Source organism: Protopterus annectens, chromosome 6.part0 (genome assembly GCF_019279795.1).
Source record: "Protopterus annectens isolate FY-2018-M chromosome 6.part0, PAN1.0, whole genome shotgun sequence".
NCBI lineage: Eukaryota > Metazoa > Chordata > Ceratodontiformes > Protopteridae > Protopterus > Protopterus annectens.
In genome coordinates this window covers 208,754,708-208,775,695 of record NC_056737.1, presented here as the reverse complement: position 1 = coordinate 208,775,695, position 20,988 = coordinate 208,754,708, and the positions used below count along the sequence as shown (strand labels likewise).

The 20,988-nt window shown below is 40.4% G+C and overlaps 1 protein-coding gene across 35 annotated transcripts in view; it reads right to left on the bottom strand.

Annotated features, from left to right (window-relative positions):
* The window catches only part of GPHN (gephyrin), a 2,535,134-nt gene that overhangs the window by 1,497,525 nt on the left and 1,016,621 nt on the right, over window positions 1-20,988 (bottom strand). The window lies entirely within an intron of this gene.

The following is a 20,988-nucleotide window of genomic DNA, read 5'->3' as shown; positions in this document are numbered from 1 at the left end:
GACAATGACCTCCTTTTTTCTGGATGAAAAGCCCTTAGTTTTGAGGTGTGCCACATAGAAGGATTTCCTGACTGTTGTGGCGATGTGGTTATTGAAGGTGAGACCACTGTCCACCTGTGTCCCTAAGTCTCTCGGCACACTTTCGATGTTTAGTGTACTGCTACCTATGTGGTAATTTACAGGTACATGTTTTTTCCAAAGGGGATAACTATATATTTCTTACCATTAAGCTTGAGCCCATGTCTCTGGCACCAGGCATCTGTTTCTGTAAGGCCCTTTTGTAGAATATACACATGATTGGGGGATTCAATAATGGCTCCCAGTTTGCAGTCATCTGCAAACTTTGTTAGCCAGAGTCCCTTAGTGTTGGCCTGTACTTCAGAGAAGTAGATGCCAAACAAGAGTGGTCCCAGGACTGAACCCTGAGGTACTCCATTTGTCACTTCTCTGGAGCTGGATTTGGAGTTGGCTACTTTTACAATCTGGGTTCTATCAGTAAGTCAGTTGGCAACCCATCGAGTGATGTACGGATTTATGCCCAACTTAGTAAGTTTATCTATGATTCCAGAGTGGGCGATGGTGTCGAAGGCCTTGGCGAGGTCCAAATAGGCTGTGTGGACCGCCTTACCCTCGTCCACAGCTCTGGAGACGGATTCAAAGAAGTCAATCAGGTTCAGGAGACAAGATCGGCCCTTCACGAACCCAAACTGGGTGGGGTCCAGTGTTTGAAGGCTGCCAATGTCTTTGTTTATAAGTTCAATGATAATGCGTTCCATGCCCTTGCAGATCAGGCTCATCAGACTGATGGGATGGTAGTTTCCGGGATCCAAGGTGGATTCCCCACTTGTGGAGTGGGATAACTGTAGCTGTGCGCCACTCAGTGGGCACGAAGCCTGAGGTGAGGCTATGATTAAACATGACACTTAGGTGAGGTGCCAGTTCATTTTGTAGTTCATGTAGTACACAGCCCAGGATGTCATCTGGTCACATGGATACTGTATTCTTAGCTTTGGAGAGTGCAGTTACTACCTGTGTGGCTGTGATTACCGGAATTTGGCAATCTTTTGGTACTGAGATGGGCCCTTTAGTGGGTGAGAGGGGGGTGAAGTTGGCACTAAATTGATCTGCCAGGATATTGGCAATATCCTTGGGATCAGTATATTTAATGCCATTCTGTTGTAGCTCAGAGCATATCTGAGCATTTCCATTTAGATTCTTGAAATAATTACAGAATGCCTTGCGGTTGTCTTTAGAATCTTTGGCAATTTTATTTTCATAACTAGCTTTTGAGGATTTTATAAGGGATCTCAGCTTCTTACTGAGGCTGGTGAGGGAGTTTTTTTGCATCCTGGGATTTTCCTCTTTTCTGCAACAGTTTCTTCCTTCTGTTGTATAGTTTGTTTATAGCAGGGGACCACCAGAGGAGAAGAGCATCTTGGTTCTATTTGGGATGGCACGATTCATGCATAAGTGGATGTGCTCGTACATTGCCTTAGTGTAAGATTCAGCAGTTGAACTTTCAGATGCCGTCTGCATGGGTGTTGTGAAGTTTGTCACTTCTGACTTCAGTAGTATGAAGTTGGCTTTGGAGAAGTTTTTTACGGCGGTTTCCTTGGTGGGGGTGGGATGTGGATGTCAAGAGTGATTTACTTATGGTCAGTCCTGACCAATGATGGGGTGACCACTGGTGTGGAGCATCTATCTTCCATGTTGGTAATGACCAGGTCTAGGATATTGGAGCCCCTGGTGGGACAATGGATTAGTTGATCCAGGGCATTGGAATTTATGAATTCCAAGAACCGCTGGGAAAAGGTGTTGGTACCCGAGTAGTTTTCCCAGTTAATGGCAGGGTAGTTGAAATCACCCAGTATTAGGGTGTTTGGTTGTATCTTAATATTTTCCAGTATGTTTATAAAGATGTAGTGAGAATCTTGGGGCATGGTGGAGGATCTGTAGCAAGCTACAATTTGGATTGCAGTCTTACCTAGGGTTAGTTACACCTGGAGAATTTCAGATGCATTGTGTTGGACAACTAGCCTGGAGGTGTGAATATCCTTGGTGAATATGGACACTCCTCCACCTTTAGTGTTTCGGTCTTGGTTTTGTGGCCGAAAAGTGTGGTAGGAGTTGTAGCCTGGTACTGCAGGGGGCGCTCTCTGAAGCCTTGAACCAGGTCTCAGTTACTGCACAGATATCGATGTTCTCCATTTTTAGGAGTGCCTCGAGAGAGTGCATTTTGTGGGTTAGACTTCTAGCATTGAGTAGCATTGCCTTCAGATTTTGTATTCTTGTATCTGTGAGGGTGGTGGTTTTGTCTTTTGAACTTTGCCTAAAAAAGGCAATATAGGGGTTGCAAGAGCTTTAGCCAGTAATGTGAATCCCAGGGGTGACAGGTGCAGACCATCTCTGGCAAAGCATGGTGGCTTGTTGATCATGTCTTCCCAGGCAGAGAGATACTGGATCCCCTTTGAATGACACCAGAAGCTTAGCCAATTGTTGAAGTCGATCATTTTGTCCTTAATCTGTGGTAACATTCTGGGCGAAGGCAGGATGCTACTCAGGGCCAGGGTCATACCTGCCTGGGTCACATGATCCCAGAGCTCTTCCATGTCTCTTTTCATGTAGTCCAGGGAGGTACGTCTCAAGTCATTCACTCTAACATGGACAATGACAGAGTTGTATTTGTACTTGTTGTGGAGTGACTTGAGTGCATGCGTTATGTAGCAGATCCTGGCACCCGTCAGGCAGCTGACTGTAATTTTCTCCTTGTTCAGCCTGGTGAGTGGGACATCAGTGTGCCTGACTATAGAGTCACCTATGACTAGACTGTTGGGTACATTTGTCTCGCCTTAGAGGCTGTTGTTGGGTGGCACACTGGTGTTGTGAGCTGTGTCACTTTGGTTGTGACTGGTGTTTGTTTGCGTTTCAGCTTCGGAGGTCCGTGTTGCTTGGCAGGTTAATGTTAAGGGCCTCCGCATATGTGGGTTTAGTGTTGCTATGTGTGGGTGTTGATGGTGTGGGTTTTAAAGGGCTATGAGTTGCTTGAGGTGTAGTGCAGGTGTTAACCTTCCACTCAACTGTCTAGCACAATCTTGGCTGGAGAGAGCTTTGCTTCCCATTTGCCTATGTAAGTGCATCTCTCGCAGGTTGTAGTGCTGGGTGGTAGGAGGAGAGCATTGTCTGTGCACATGAGGCAGTTGCCACATTGCCCCAGTATGCCCAGATTCACCAGGTGGACAGGAGAAATCACTGGAAGATGACCCTTGGACATGCCTGTTTAGGTGCTTTTTTGTAAAGTACCTGTTCGATTCTCAGCTAGAGCGTCGTCTGTGTGGAGACATGTGTGAATGGACATACCTTCGTTGAAGGTTGTGCATCAGAGCTGGCAAATCGGCATGTAAAAATCTACTGCCAATCATTAGCGGACCAGAGTTCCTTTGTGGCGACCCCTAACCGGGAAAAGCCAAAAGATGCAACAACAACAACAACAAGAGCTGTTTTCCCTTATCTTTGCAAGGTACTTTGCAATTATAGGCTGTTTTGTGCCTACAATTAATTTCTCCTTATTGACAAAGAGAGTTGAGTGCTTGTATCAGTTTAAGGCTTCTTAGTGCTTTCCAGCAGGTTCTAGAGCAAGTGCTAGTCATAGGGGTTCAGATTTTAGTGCTACTACTGAGAAACCAACTAATTCTAAGGGAAAATCTGAAGAGCGACTTTCTGGCACCTGGAATAGTTTAACCATAGCCCCGCAGTGCTGCATGATGCAAAAAATACACAAACACATGTTTTTAAGCCAGAAAGTGGAAAGGGGTAGAAATCAGCTCAAAAAGGCTAATAAAATTACAATGTCAGAGCTGGAAGCCACTCCTCTAGTGTTAGATAGGCAGTACAATGCTTACCACTTCCACTGGTAAGCAGTATGACTTCCCTCTACCACAGCAAGGTCTGGATAGCTCTGAACACAGAAAATAAAGGCTTGGGATCTGGACTATACTGGCTAGGAATGGTGGGAAACGAGCAAACAAGAAAGTACTTTTTTTTCGGTTAAAACAGGCTAAATAATGCAATAATACAGTAAATAAACACAGAAAAGGTTAACACACTTGAATGTGTAGTCCTAATCAGTAAATGCAATTACAACTCTACAAAACTGAATAGCACTGCTACTAAACCCCCTACATGCTTTATGATGAAACAGCTTTATTTATTTCATCTTATTCTGTTTGTTAATGGGACAAGATTCACTAAGCTTATTTGCTTGTTATCAGATGTTGTCTGGAACCTCTGTGGTTTATAGTTATATGAATATACCAGTGTCAAAGTGTGGAAGTTTAGACTGAGGGAGTATTCATCATAGGCTGTGTCCGGGGCAGTATAGCTTCTGTAGGGTTTTCTTCATTCAGATGCTGCTGGAATTACTCATTCCATCTGCCTTTGATGTCCTGTGGACGGGTGAACAATATTTTTTATGTTCTGATTAAGTCTTGCATAAATTGCTTACCAGCCATTTTATTCTATTATCATCTGAGTATTCTGTACATTTCTATGTCTGATTTTTTATTTACTTATTTATTTGTTTTTTATTGTTCTAGCTTCAATTTAATTCATATTATGTAGGTTTGTTACTTTTGGTTGGTATTCCACCTGTATTCATCTGTTTCATTTTGACTAGTGCTCTACCCCAGTAAATAGAAGTAAATAAATGCCAAATACTTAAATAAAAAGTATTTAATTTCAGAACTATGTAAAATAATAACTTAAGGGTGGCATGCAGCTCTAATATTTGACCTGTAGCTTTGGTTTTGCCAGGCTTTTGCATATGCTTTGTAATTCTTTATGATAAGCAGCCATTACTTAGTAAAGGAGTTACAAACAGAATAAATAATATAATTAACACACTGTAAAGTATGTACAGTGTTTTAGCAAAGTGCTAGATGATGCAGTTCTCTGTACTCTGCTGCTCTCTAAAGCCAAAAATGAAAAGAAAGAAAATGCAGTATCGTGGATTTATGTCTTTTAACAGTGTCTGAACTCCTAAGTTCAATCATTGGTTTTCTATTAACTGCCACTTGACAACTACTGCTTTGCAGTTTTTTTGTTGCATTTTAATGGTAATTTGATTATTATATATATATGTTCAGAGTCATAAGTATAAGACAGGCATGGACTATGGTAACACCCAATCACATTGGAGTTAAAAAGCTAAGCTGATGACAGCTTAGGTGGCTGTAAAGGATCCCAAGGCACTTAGCAGAAGGAATAGAGGAAGTTCTCCAGTTCACTCGCTAAATTTTTCCCTAGTCAGTATTAATACCAGCTTGGGTCTCCACTGAAAAGTAGCCATTGGCCTAGTGGAACTAACCCACTAAACAAAGTGTAAACAACTGAATAAAATATAAAAATAAGTTTGTATGACTTGTTACAACCATTTTTTTCTCAGGAAATCAATTGACTGAATAATACATTACTAGCCCCTAACAGAATTGATTCTAGTCACATTAAAAACATATTTTGATATATAGTAAGAAAAGTAAGACGAACCATATAAACGTATCTGACCGTGACTGGCATATAAAACAGGGCACAAGTAATACAACAGGAAGGGTTTCTGCCAGGCAAGAACTTCTCCACAGGGCTCTACTCCATAAGGTGTCACACCAAATCTCCATCCATCACTCCAAGGTAAAGGATGTTGAAACAGTCCTACAAATCTCCATCCATCACTCCAAGGTAAAGGATGTTGAAACAGTCCTACAAATCTCCATCCATCACTCCAAGGTAAAGGATGTTGAAACAGTCCTACAAATCTCCATCCATCACTCCAAGGTAAAGGATGTTGAATCAGTCCTACAAATCTCCATCCATCACTCCAAGGTAAAGGATGTTGAAACAATCCTACACTCTTACTCTACAGTCACAACTTCTCCTCTCCTATCACAGCCTTCACTGCAGGAGAAAGACATTCTTAGGGCAGTGGCTCCAAACTTTGAAATAATATTCCGTACATAGTCTGGTCTCTGCCTTACATAGGTTCATAGGTAGTCAGTAGGCATGAAGTCTAGGAAACCACTGAAGAGCCGAGCCTAATTTCCCAATTACCCCAGTGCACAGTCTGGTTAAGTGACTTGCACAGGGTCGCACAGTAGGCAAATTAAGGCAGAATGAATCAAACCCTGTACAACAAGAAGCAGGTTATTAACAGCTCATAGCCTTAATTCTCTGCTCTAACTACCAGATTCATCTCGCATCATTCATTATACAGCTCTGGACAAAGTAGACATTGCAATGTGAGATTTTTTTTTTGCTCCATCCCCCACTGAACATTAAGCTTCCTCCTCGACTATTGAACCTGAGGTGAGAGGCCCATGGCCCACTCATTCCTGTATATGAGGGGATCAAGTATCCGGAGTGCTAACTCTCTTCATGGCCCCAACTCCCTTTGCATGCTCAGCCTGCATTCTTCCAGGAGGGCATGCAATGGACATAGTATCAGACTGCCATTCACTTTCATGGGTGACTTAAGCCTGCTGACAGCCTCTCCTCCTGTAGTAAAGGTACAGTGCATGCTTCTCTAGTCTCCACATAGAAAATCAGTGCATTTTGCCCTGGACAAGTATCCCACCACCCTCAGAAAGATGAAGGCTTATCCCCTTTGCTTCTGTCTCTCCCCAGCCAACTCCAACAGGTACCAGAGCCACTAACTGATTTAAGGTTGCCTGGGTCATAGTAAGTGATACACCAAAGGTGTTACCTACTGCCTGTTGAGCGTTACTTACTCTCAGTTCTATGTGCTGTGTTATTCATAACTTGGTAAACTTTGTAAGTTTTGCAAGTGATGGTGTGAACTGTATAAATAAACTGCAGGGCTGCAGTATTGTTTCTTCTTTGAAAATTCTCTGTTTCTTTATGTAAAAGCCTTTTTTGTGGCTGCTCCTTTTGGTACTCAACAACAGTTGTAAATAATCCACCTAGATCAGCCCACCACCCAGATGATTAATAATAGCTTGATAAGAAGATATTTAACTTTAGTGTAAACATGCTCCAGCTGCACCAGATGTGATTTGGAAATTAGTGCATCTGACTTTTTGTCATTAACGTAATACAGAATAAGCACATGACAACATCTGGGTCAGCAATCTGTTGTATACATCTGCTGAGTACTTGTACAGTGGACTAAAGGAACACTATTGTTATACAACAGATGACCAAAAAGTATTCAGTAGCGATGACATGAACAAAGTTGAGAAAAGTTGAGAAAAGCACAGCAAAACTAGAAATACTTTAATGAGCTTAATTTAAAAATATAAAAGAAAAACAGGATATAGTGACAAACCTTCAGCCTATCCAGTATATACAAGGTGGTGGTGCTGCGGTAGCGTTGTCACCTCACAGTAAGATGTTGTCCTGTTCGATTCTCAGCTAAAGCGTCTTCTGTGGGGAGACATGCGTGAATGGGCGTACCTTCGTAGAAGGATGTGCGTCAGGCCTGGCAAGTCGGTACGTAAAAATCTACTGTCAATCATTAGCGGACTGGAGTTCCGCTGTGGCGACCCCTAACTGGGAAAAGCCGAAAGATACAACAACAACAGTATATACAGCTCTTACATAAAAAGTTCAAATATCTTAAAAGATCATCTCAACTGTAATCTCAAATATCTACCACGTCACATTTCTCAATGCTTCCTTAACACAGCTTATATCAAAACCACAACTTCTCCTGCCTGGTTCTTTTTCAGACAGCAGTGCTGAATTTAAATGATAATGTACCAAATCCTGCTTATTCTGTTATGCCTGAACTCTACCAAAGACTCCTTAAAATGTCTACTTCATTTATTGTCAAAAACTTGACAATAAAGAAAACTTCACCTGTGCATCATGCTGTGTGGTGCATAAACCGCCAACCTAGTGTTTCTCCCCATCGGCAAACAATTTCACCTTTTCATCTCACAAAAAAATGTTTTTAATTTCATTTTCAGTATACTGATGCCACAGAGTATACACAATGAAATTTAACCTCAGTGGCATCAGCATGGGTAAAACGTCATTGTATGACCATAGACTTTGATGGTTGTAGCACTGCATGTGTGCAATGATGCATCCATTAAAGACTATAAACTCACATCACAATAACCTGAAGGTGATGTCGCCTTAGGATGAACTAAATTTATTTTGGCCGTTGTTTTAATAAAAAAGCTTACAAAGCTTTTTTATTAAAATACAGTTGACAAATGTAAAGAGCGACAATGGAAAATACTTTTCAACCCTTAACTTCTTGGATGCTGCAGAGTAGATCGGAACTTCAGCAAAAATCTGTCCTTGACATAGGGTACTTTGTTTTCGAGTTGAAATGTTTTCTGGAGTTCCAATTACTTGATCTTTCTGCCTAACTCATCATCAGCGTATTTCTAATCTAAAACATCTGGAAAAGATTATGGACATGACAGGTTACATGCGCATGGCACTTAAGGAAATTAGAACAAATTATGGTCTCACAAGCATGGTATTATGAATGTTCGATACTCTTATATTATATCATATTACCAACTTAATTTACTCCTGCATGAATAAGATACAGTGCTAGGAAGGGTCCTTCTTAGTTTATATCAAAAGGGCCTTCAAAGAGGAAGATACTTTTCTTCTCTTATCCAAATTTAGTAAAACTGTTTTTTGGGAAAGACCCTTTAATTTGACTTAAGATTATCTTGATTCAAGGCCTTTCTGTATCTCCCTAAGTTCACTGCATGAAACTGAGTCACCTTCTCCTCTGTTGTCCCCTGGGGATTATTTGTTTCTCCTACCTATAGTTATTTACTTGACGTGTTTACTGGAAAAGTCTGACTGGGTTACAAAGAACCCACTTTCAGTGAAGGCCCAGGGAGAAAAGCTACATGCTTACATACAGTTGTGCATACATACCACATCTTCGGTTTACACAGTGGTTAGCTAGTTTAACATCATATGGAGAAACACATTTTCAAGCATTAACTTCATATTTATGCTAATACATTGTACACGCCAGGTTTTGACACATAAAATACATTATTTTCTTCATTCTTTACATATTAATGATACTGATTTAAATAAAATTCTTCCAGCTACTCTGTATGCCAACAATCAAATACTTAAAATGAAAACACTTATCGTCCAAAATACCCTGCAGTCTGACTAACAACAACAACATGGCACTTATTCAAAGTTTAACAGCTATTACTGAATACTAGCAACACTCCCTCCATGATTTATGAGAAACTTTATAAAAAGTCTCCAAAACCTGTCTATGGCCTTTTAAATACTCCTAGCAGTTGAATCACACAATATAAACAGCTCAGACCTATCCTGACCCTCTCATCTTTTTAACCATAGCAAAACTACCACTTCTAGAGTCCTTGCACAACTAAAGTCTACCTACAAGTTTTCAAGATTTTTTTATAATGAAATGAGATACTTATTTGCTAAAAAAATACACTTACTCCTAAAACTGAGTATGCCTTACACACTTCCTCTAATTAAATACCTCACTTGTACAAATCACCCCCAGTGAAGTATGTTAATTTTGTCCCACTCTTAGATTAATCTTCAAAATACAAAGAATAACATTAATATACAAAACATACTACATATAATGATGTAAAACTATTAATGAAATCAATACTCTGAGCAAATACTATGTGCAATCATGTTACTGTAAATGTTAAATCAAGTTTCAATTCTTATTTTAACTGGCTCAAACAATCTGAGTGATTTCAGACAGTAAAATACAGTTGGTGCAAACATTCTGACAATTTAGCCAGGAGAATACTGCCCAAAGTCAACTTAAGTACAGTAGGGAACAAATCCAAAAAAAAAAAAAACAACTGCATGATGTCCCAACATGGTCCAAACCAAATCAGCCATCAAGTACTGCATTATCCAAAGCTCAGCTTTGCACCAAATTAAACTTAATAATCACACCCCTCATATCGGCTCCCTGGGCAGTCAAGAAGGTACCACAAAATCCCGCATCTTCAAAATTTTCCAATAGTCTGCATAACCACTCACAAAAAGCCCCTTCAAAGAAATGCTGGAATACCAAAAAGACAGAATAACAGAGCACTTAAATGCTGGAACACTAACATTTCACCAAAGGGACACCTAAATTTCAATAAACCTACAAGGTCCTAACAATCAACAAAACAATAGTTTTTCCCACAGAAAATGTCCTTGCCCATGCATTCTAACACAATGAATCACCATTTAATACAATGCCTTGAAAATGTCAAGTCACTTACAGTTAAGAGCCTTGTATCTAGGATATTCACCACAGGACAGTGTGTTAAATGCGCATTTTGTTGGCCACCCTAACCACCTACCTTCAATTAGTCCATTCTATTCACAACCCTTAGTACTAAGGAGGGTCCTGGCTGAATCCCTCTGTGCCCCTGCAGGGCAGTCTTCCCTCTCCAAGAGAAAGTCCTTATGGTCTACTACTGCTATGATGCCCCCCCCCCCCATAGTCTACTTGGGCTTCAGTCTGACCTACTTCTTTTGTGACCCTGCAAGTGGGATTTCCCTCTCCAGGGCAGTGATCTTTGCAATCTATCTTCTCTGCAACTGCCATCCTCCCTTTACAAGAGGTAGGAACCATATACATGGGAGTGACAGAGTACTTTTTGATATGCAGGGTCAGAAAATCCCTCATCGGGTGAATCAAGGCCATCACTGCTCCCAAGGACAGCCTGATCAGGCTTCACCAGCTACCATCCAACTGGCAGCCTGCTGGCAACTAGGGAGCACACCCCAGCTCCCAGTAGGACTGTGGGATATGCCCCAACTGACAGCAAAACCCCCAAGACCCTCCTCCCAGGATGGGCAAGCTGACATCAGTCACCCCCCCCCCACATACACATTGGCTCCTCCAGTGTTCAAGCCACTACTAGAACTCGGTAACAGTCAGGGCTTCCTGTTGTACACCATTCAGCAGGTGTGCTCAGTACATTTTCAACAAAACACAGCAAAAAGTGCATTTCATGCAAAACAAGGGACATACATTTTCCACAGAGTCAAAGTCTCCAATGTCCATACAGAAGCTGTACTCTCTGCTTGCATTCAGTTAATAAAATAATTTTATCATCCTTCTACCACGTGACCTGTTTTAATGAAACCTTTTTGTCACACATTTCAAAAGAGCAATTTTTCAATGTTGATACAAAAATAATAGTAGTAGTAGTAATAATAATAATAATAGTAATAATAATAATTATAATAATAATCATAATAATAATAATAATAATAATATAATTAACCTTGCATTTCCTGTCACTTTTTCTTAGAATTTAACAGCAGGACTGACAATGTAAAAGCAGCAGAGTATTGCATCTCTCGTTCTTGCAGTCAAGGTTTTCTTCAGTTGTGGTGGGTGACTCAAGCAGTCATAACATGTTGGGAAAGATGGGATCTTTGAACCAGCCATCATGATGCTCAAAGTTTCTTAATCGTTCTGCATGTAACCCTATCAATCTTCTTTATGCTGTTCTAATCTTTGGAGTCCAGGAACAGTTTTGCATTAATATGTCTATCACAGCCGAAATAACCTGAACCCAACACGAGTGGCATTTAAATCCTTGCATAGACACCCTTCAGGTGTCCCTGTGTTTTTCAGATGCGTCTGTGAATAGAACTTTACAGGATATCAATGTGCAGGTTTCAGATGTGTTGCTAGGTGATTGCTGCAGAGTTTCGGCTGCTTTTCATTACTTAAAACTGATTACTTCACATCTGTTTAGCAATCTCTATCTCTGGCACTGCATGCAATGCAGAATGAAGATGTTTTCTATACTGACGGACGTATTCTACTGAAAATGTCTGAATGCATGAGAAGTGAGACAGCGGGGGAGAATTAAAGAAACTACTTTATTAAACATAAACCAATGAAACAGGCTAAACATAGCAATCACATTTTATTGTCATCAAAAAGCAAAACAACATTACATATTGCTTTTATAATTTCACGAGATACAAGCCTTGATGTTTTCTGTTTCAATGAAGATGTCTATGCTGTTAAGACGTATGCCTAATGAGTAGTTGGAGTGGAAAAGTATACATGAAAACCTAACAAGTCCTAATGCCCCCAAGCCAACTAAGAACAAAGCCTAAATAACCATTGTTATGAATGTAACATTTTTATCTCACATACACAAAAACATCTCCCTCCATTTCCCTTATATGCGTGCGCACACACACACCCCTTTCTTGCTTTCTCTACATACATACGTGTGTGTGTGTGTGTGTGTATATATATACACATACATATATATATATATATATATATATATATATATACACACACACACACACACACACACACACACACACACTATAATGGCAGACCTCAGCAAAAAGGTATGATAAAAATCCGTACCTTGTACACCCTGTAGATATCTTTGTTTACCTACAAACTTGCAGTACTGTAGCAAGATGGAGCAAAGGGGGCAGTTGCCCTGTGTGCAAAACATTGGTGGGGGGGGGGGGGTGACTGAAAATGCTGATTGGCCTTCATGCATACCAGAATTTAATACTGGTATTCAATTTGCAATCAGGACTGAAGCTCTTTAGCACTCCTGTGTGGCAGGAAGATAATTTTCCCCTCAAGTTCAATGACTTTAGAACAAAAGTCAGTGTGGCATAAACTGATACATGTTTATGCTTCTGAAGAATGGACTCTTCCCTTTTTTTTTTTTTTGTTGATCTTAAACTGAGGGAGGAGCCAGATCGGGGGCTGCACCAGGCACCAGAACAGCTAGGCATATCTCTGCATCCTCAGAGTGCCATCAAAAGCAAGTCTACCTATACTCTTAGTGAGTCCTCACAAGTTTATCTACACATTTGCCACATCATCAGAGCGTCTAATATTCAACTAAAACTGTTACACGCATGCTACTCTCTCTAATACTAAAGAATAAGTAAACATGCTGCAAATACAAAATGAACACACACACACCACCTCAAAACATCCACCTAACCTAATCATGTAATTTTATTAAAACAAAACTTAAAATATATGAAAAAAAAATGATAAAACAGAGTAGGTGCACTTATTATTCACTTGACATTAAAAAAAAAAAAAAAAAAAAAAAAAAAACATGAAACACATACATAAACATATAGCACAATGGTAGAAATGGTCTCTGAAAACACTTCCTACCTAAATTAAGTCCTCAGTAATGGAAAGCATCTGTTCTAAAGGCTCCCTATTAAATGCTGGCACTTGAAATGCTGAGTGCCAACAAGGCGAAAAAAAAAAAAAAGATCGAAAATGCTGGAGAGAAGAGCAAATCTTGAACATCGCCCTTCTCATTTAAGCTTTTATGCATCTGAAACTTATATACATTAACTCTGAGACTGACACATCTCAGAGAACAGGGAATATTCCGAGAAATGGCAATTTTAGACAATGCATACAAGTCCATTTTTCCTCCATTCAGTCTCCATGTTTTGGGACTCACTCTAGACGGTCACAGAATTTCAAATGGTTACCATTCTAAAAGGAAAATGTAAAAGCAAAACAATAAAACATGAAATAAAACTCTGACCACAGCTAGGAAATCAGAAAATGACATTAACAGCAAAATGAACCAGGTTCGGTTTAAAATAAAATGAAACTAACTGAAAACGGAGTCTGTTTAAATCAAAGTAAAACTAATACATCTTAATGTAAAGCTCACTATACTACAAAAATTCATCAAGATATTAACTGAGACTACAAAAAAAAAATGACTTCATAAAGTGCAACAGAAAACCACTCTAGGGACACTTTCTTCACATAACCCTAAGTATGCAGTCTAAAGCTCTATTCAGTAGAAACATAGGCTGTGAACCTAGCCTAGTAAAACCAATAAGAAGGAGCAGCCAAACATAAACATGTACATGAACTATCTTCTACTGAAGGGTTAGAGAATTATCAGTTGCTGCCTTGTGACTTCGCCATTCATCACAGAACTCCATTCCTAAACTACAGTAGAAAGTATTCAATGTAACACACCTACGTCACACACAAGACCCCTCCCCCCGTATGCGATATGTGTGTGTGTGTGCACATATATATATATATATATATATATATATATATATATATATATATATATATAAATAAGTATGCACACACACATACGCACGCTCAGACAGCTACTCGATATTACAGTTGCTCAAAGTTTGCTATTCAAATCTCTGCTTGATCAACACTACATAAATCAAAAGTTTTTTGGGGCTTGGAATCTGTTCCGTTTGATGAAATCTGAAGCTGCACTACTTCAGATATACATCAAGACTTTTATAAATATCACTACTCCATGTTGCAGTGACTTTGGAGTAAATGCATAAAAGTAAGGGGGATGCCTTATTAAAAAACAGATTCAGATTTTTGCTGGCTGCTACTGCAAGAAAGCAATTTGGCTTAAAAAATTATTTAAGCGCTTTGTGTAGTTGAGCTTCTGCATTCATGCAGCTGCAGCCAAGCAATGTAATTTGGTGTCCCTTAGTTTCAGTCAGACAGTAGACAAACACACACACAATCAAATAATGAAGATGTATTTTACAAAGGAATGTGACCTAAACAACAAGGATGAAGAGGTCACCAAATTCAAGCACATCATATTGCATCTCATTGTCTTTAATCCTATCAGGGCCTGCTCCTTTGAACAACATCACCTTCACTTTCTAAAATAATTCTGTCCTGGACTCAGTAAAAGTTATCTGTACATTCTGTTTTGAAATTCACATACATTTACAGATCACTACTATTAGAATGGCAGGCTAACAATGACTTGCCTCTTTGTTAATAGATGTTTATTTGCTAAAGGTCTGTCAAATTGATTGTTTCTAAAAATACAATATCTGCGTATCTGTCACACTGCACTTTTTTTTTTTTTACTCCCGTAATAACACTTTCTGTACCCCCCTTTTAATAATCTAAGTGGTCTACCCCAACCCTGATTTTCCATTCTCCCTGCACCTTTAACTGCTATCTTATAGTTCTGCAGAATTATTTTCACATAACACTGTCTCCTTAAACATTCTTAAAAGTTATTTTTTGAGGTTTTACGTTCTAACTACAGCTTTTTAATAAATGCAACAGTCTTTATTTGACTATATTCTTCTTCACCAGAGGTATGCGTGTGTCTTAACATATGCACGACATTACAGCAGTACTAGTGTCTCATCTGCCTGATGAGGTGCGACCCCCCCCCCCTCAATTTTGTTTTGTTTTTTAAACCTGTTATTTTTCCTGCTCTACTAGTAATTACTTAACACAGGTCACAGGCCCATATAATACATGAATCTGCACAGTTCAGATTTTGACATTACAAAACAAAAAGAGGCTGGGCTGACTTTCAAAACAACCCAGCATTTAGGCTTACCCCCTGCCCCACCCAATGAGAATAAGGCAGTTGCACCTTATTACATATCTTACTGCCATTTCTGCAGAGTTAGACAAGGTGTCTAAATAAAGGCTGGCTATGTGCCTGGATGAAGTAGTCAGCAGCTCTTTGTTCATAAAGTAGTTTATTTTGTCCCTTTTATTTTCTTCATGACTTGGTATTTTTCTTGGGTCTTTTTTTAAGCTTGTGGAAAAGTACACAAGCACTTTATGTGAGACCATAGCAATAACTGACCCCTCTGTTGAAGAATTGCATAAAAAATAAGAATAATATACACACTCCAGTATATTTCTTCATATTTTATGAAAAAGTATTAGGCACTACTGTGGCAGTATTAATCAATTACCTAACTTGAAAATGTAAAATATTTGCTATCACTCATTTTTTAGATACATCATTATAGTCCAGAATTCCTTCATTAGGCATAGTTATGCTCAGTATAGACTAGGAAAAGGCATATACTTCATCCGGAGAATAAATATAAGTGTTTCAGCCTGACACATTTTTTTTGCCTATTACTTTCACATATACATGTAGCAGTTTGAATTAATAAAATCTTATATAAGAATTTGGAATGAGCCTGGTTCCAGAAAAGTATAGCTGTGTACACTTACCATAAATGTAGATGTTCGAGTGTATTCACTGTTGAAGTCATTACATTTGGGTAATCTGCTGGCAGGTTGCTCTCAGTCGGCCCGAATATCAAAGTCTTGGGTACTGCGTCGGTTGCCGTCTCCTCTTCCATGACGTCAAGTAATCAGGGGTATAAAACATGCAGCCGATGCCATTTTATTCAGTTTTTCTTGCCCCAGATGTCTGGTGCCCCCCAAATGGGGAGCAAAAAAAAAAAAAAAAAAAAAAAAAAAAAAATATATATATATATATATATATAGATATATATATATAAATAAACAGCAATATATGAAAATGCACTTTTAGCAACATAAACTTTACCTTCATCTAAAAGCAAATACACCATAAAGGCTTTAGAGTCTAGTGAAGGAAAGAGAAGTTATAGAAAAGGGGGCTGGCGGGTGGGTAACCCGGACTGCAACAGTGAATACACTCGAACATCTACATTTATGGTAAGTGTACACAACTGTACTATGTTCATTGTGTTTTACTGTTGCAGTCATTACATTTGGGTAGAATCCCAAAGCTATGGATGGGAGGATGGAACTAAATAGCATTAGGAGCGGCTATAAGGCCCTGCAGGACTGCAGTGGCAAAGCCTGCCCTGGATTTAGAGAAGAGAGGCAAATGGTAATGCTTTGTGAAGGTATGAACAGAGCTACAAGTAGCAGCTTCTAGAATGTCTTTGGTTGAACTCCTCTGAGAAAGGCTGCTGAGGTAGAGGCAGCTCTGGTGGAATGTGACCCGATTCCCTTGGGTACAGGTTTACCATGATGCAAGCAGCAGAAACAAATGCAGTGGCTTATCCACTTAGAAATAGTCTGCTTTGATATGGCCTTCCCCTCTGATCCTGAAGCAAATGCCACCAGTAGTTGCTCAGACTTTCTTAGAGATTTGGTCCTGTTTAAGTAGAATCTTAGTTGTCTGTGTATGTCCAATGAATCCAGAATCTGCTCCCCCTTGTTCTGAGGATTCGGGTAAAAAGTTGGCAGGTGAATAGTTTGGTTAAGAGCCACACTGGATACCACCTTAGGCGTAAAGGAGTGATTGGTCCTGAGGGACACCCTGTCTGGGTAAAATGTAATAAAAGGCTCCACAGCCATGAGAGCCTGTAGTTCTGAAAACCTTCTTGCTGAAGTGCTTGTCAAAAGGAAAGCTGTTTCCCAAGATAAAAACTTTATATCCGCAGTAGCTGCTGGTTCAAAAGGAGGCAGGGTGAGTTTTTCCAGCACAAAATTGAGGTCCCATGCAGGAGTTGGTGATCTTCTGGGAGGCCTTAAATTTTTGGCCCCTCTAAGATACTGTTTTAGCAGAGGATGAGAAAAGATGGGAGGCTCCATATTGTAATGAGCCGAGATGGCAGAGGCATGGATTTTTATTCAAGAAAATGATAGGCCCTTGTCAAGCATCTCAGTCAAGTATTGCAAAATCTGAGGGATATTTGGTTTTGCTGTGTCCGCTCCTTGTGCTTGGTTCCAAGCACAGAATCTTTTCCATTTATCAGCGTAAGATTTTCTAGTACTAGGCCTTCTGGCTTCCAAAATGACATCCATGACAGATTTACTGAGAGGTGCTGTTTGAATAATTACATGATCAGCCATGCAGCAAGGTTCAGAGTTTGGAGCTGAGTGTGCAGAATTTGATTGTTCTGCTGAGACAGTAGATGAGATATTTGAGGCAAGTTCCAAGGAGGGAGTTAAGACATATTCCTTAGAATTGGGTACCAGTGCTGTTGAGGCCATTCTGGAGCAATTAGGATAATTTTTGTTTTTTCCTGCCTGACCTTTAGTAAGACCTTGGAGAGAAGAGGCAGAGGGGAAAGGCGTAGACTGACAGGTTTTTCCAACTGAAGGATAGGCATCCACTTTCCATGCTTGTCTGTGGTAAGTCCTTGTGCAGAATTTGTCCAGTTGATAATTGTGGGGGGAAGAAAATAGATCTATGTCTGGGCTCCCCCATTTCTGTGTTACCATGCTGAAGACTTGTGGATCCAGTTTCCACTCATGTGGGTCCATAAGATTTCTGCTTAGGTCGTCTGCCAGAGTATTTTGTTTTCCTGGCAGGAATTGAGCTTGAAAATGTACGTGGTAAGTCAAGGCTATGTTCCAGAATGTCATGGCTAGTCTGCAAAGGGGGTAGGAATGTGTACCCCCCTGCTTGTTTATGTACCAAATAACTGTGGTGTTGTCCATCTTTATCAGTAATTGTCCTGGATGAAGTAAATCCTTGAAGGCTGTCAGGGCATTCTGAACAGCTAGTATCTCTTTCTGGTTGATATGCAGATGCATTTGTTTTGGGCTCCATATGCTCTGAATACACCTCCCCGCCAGGTGGGCCCCCCAAGCATAGTCTGATGCATCTGTAGTTAGGGTTTGGGTAGCAGGGGGTAGAGTAAGAATGACAGTCCCTTGTTTTGGTGGCATGTCTCTGCCCACCAAAGAAACTCCTGTGGTAGGCAGGGAAAGAGAGGAATCATTCTTTCCAGACTGTGACGGTGTTGACTCCATAAACTTTTTAGGTACCATTGAAGTTTCCTCATATGCAGTCTTGCATATGGAATTAGTAGAATGCAGGATGCCATGAACCCCAAGGCCTGCAGAATTTGTCTTGCAGATAACTGGGTTTTTCTTGCCATCTGTTTGAAGTATATAGTCAGTTGCCTTTGTTTATCTGGCGTAAGGTCAGCCATCTGGGCAGTTGTATTCAAGCTTGCACCCAGGAATGTAATTATTTGAGAGGGTACCAGTTGTGATTTCTTTTCGTTTATGGTGTACCCTAGGCATGCTAGAAGCCTTTTTACAAATGCCAGATGTTGAAGAAGAGTGTCCTTGTCCTCTGCTTGAATGAGACAATCGTCCAGATATGGATAAATTTGAATGCTTCTTTGTCTACAGAATGCAATTACTGGTGCCAGGCACTTTGTAAAGACCCTGGGCGCAGTAGATAAGCCAAAGGGCAGTGCAGAGAATTGGTAATGCATAAAACCTGCCTTGAGGCGGAGGTATCTTCTGCACGATTCCCTTATTGGGATATGCAGGCATGCCTCTTTTAAGTCTAGAGTCACTAACCAAGCATTCTTGCCCAGTATAGGCAGTAGCTGTTGTAAAGTCAGCATTTTGAATTATGGAATGTCCAGGAACATGTTCAAAATCAATAAGTCCAGTATTGGATGCCGGGCATTGTCTTTTCTGGGTACCAGGAACAGCCTTGAATAAAAACCTTGTCCTTTTTCCTGTTCTGGTACTGGCTGAATAGCCCCATATCCACGAGGGACGTAACTTGTTTCTGAGCTTCTGCCCATTGATTTTGTGGCAGATCTGGCCAACCGTTTGGAATTGGCAAAGTATGGAAATTAAATCTGTATCCCTGGGATACTATGTTTAATACCAAATTGTCCTGGGTAATTAACTGCCAATTTTGAGCATGAAGTGCTAATTTTCCCCCCAAGGGGGCTGCCAAAAGATAAGTGCTTGGTGATGGTAGAGGGAAGTCACTGAGACTGCTTACTGTAGGATTGTGCTTTGTTTCCTCCAGATTTGGAGGTGGAGACACCCCATTGCTTTGACTTGTAAGAACCCTGTGATTGGTATCTAGAGCCTTTTGAGCACCTGGATTTGCCTTGAGAGGCTCTGTTGAACACAGGAAAGGACCAATTTTTAGTAGGCCAGTGCCTACTGAACCTGGGAAGCTGCACTTGTAAGAAATCTTTTACAGTCTGCATAGATTTAGCTTTTTCTTCCATTTTCTTTAAAACCTCTTCTGCCTTATTACCAAACAGAATATCATACTGAAAAGGGGCATCCAACAATTTAGCTTTAACATGATCAGGCAGATTTTGCTCTTTGAGCCAGGCATGCCTTCAAATCACAGATCCAGTAACTGCGGCCCTGCAAGAGGCCTCCACGGAATCAAAACCACATTGCAAAGTAAGCTTTCCAACTTGTTCTGCTGCATGCAATAATTCCTGTAATTCTTTATTTTCCACACAATCAGAAATCAACATAATTTTCTGTTTCAATAGGACCATAACATGCTGTTGATATTTAAGCATATGAAACTGACAGGTTAAGGCCCTAATTGCCAAGGTTGCAGACGTATAAACCTTCTTTCCCCATCTATCCAGTGCCCTGGAATCTCTATCAGAGGGGGTAGGATTTTTGGCTGTAAGGGCCTTTACACCTTTGGGACCCTGTGAGATAGTTTCAGGATCAGCAGCAGGATTTTTGAATAGAAATTTGTGGGAGTCAGGAACCCTGTAATATCCATCTGGCTTACTAGGAGCCAGAGGTAGGGAATCAGGAGCCATGCCTGATTCTGAAAACACATCATCAACAATGTCTAAGACAGGAGGTATAGCCAAAGGCCTACACTGAGGAAGAAGGAAATCCCTAAGCCTCTTTTTTGATTCAGAGAAATCCTGACTCTCCCAAAGAAAATGTTCCCTTAAAGTATGCAAGGTTTCTCCAAAAGAATAATCCTCAGGAGGAGATGCAGATGGGATGGATTCTTCTGCATCTGAATATAGAAGATTCCTGATCAGAAGAAATAGAAACCTGATCTGAAGATTCATAATCAGTGTCTTGCCTAGGCCTCTTAGCAGGGGGGGGTTGGGAACCCCTGATCAAGGTAATAAAGTCCTCAGCCATTTTGATCATCTGTTTTTTAGGCATAGGGGCCTGAACACGTGGCTCATGCGTCGGTTTTTTAGACTTAGAAGTTGTTTTTGATTTTGTTTTTGAAGCTGGCATCGGTTTTATATAAAAATGTTGAGGCCTGAAAACACTCTCAGAAGCCGGTGCCTGCTCAGTGGCTCCGGACCCATCCAAGGGAGAGACATCCGCGGGCTAAATACTCTGAGAAACTCGCGGCATACCGGACACTGCATGGGTCTCGGTAGAGGCCTGCAACTCAAAAGTAGCGGGTATCCAGGGCTGCGAAAGCG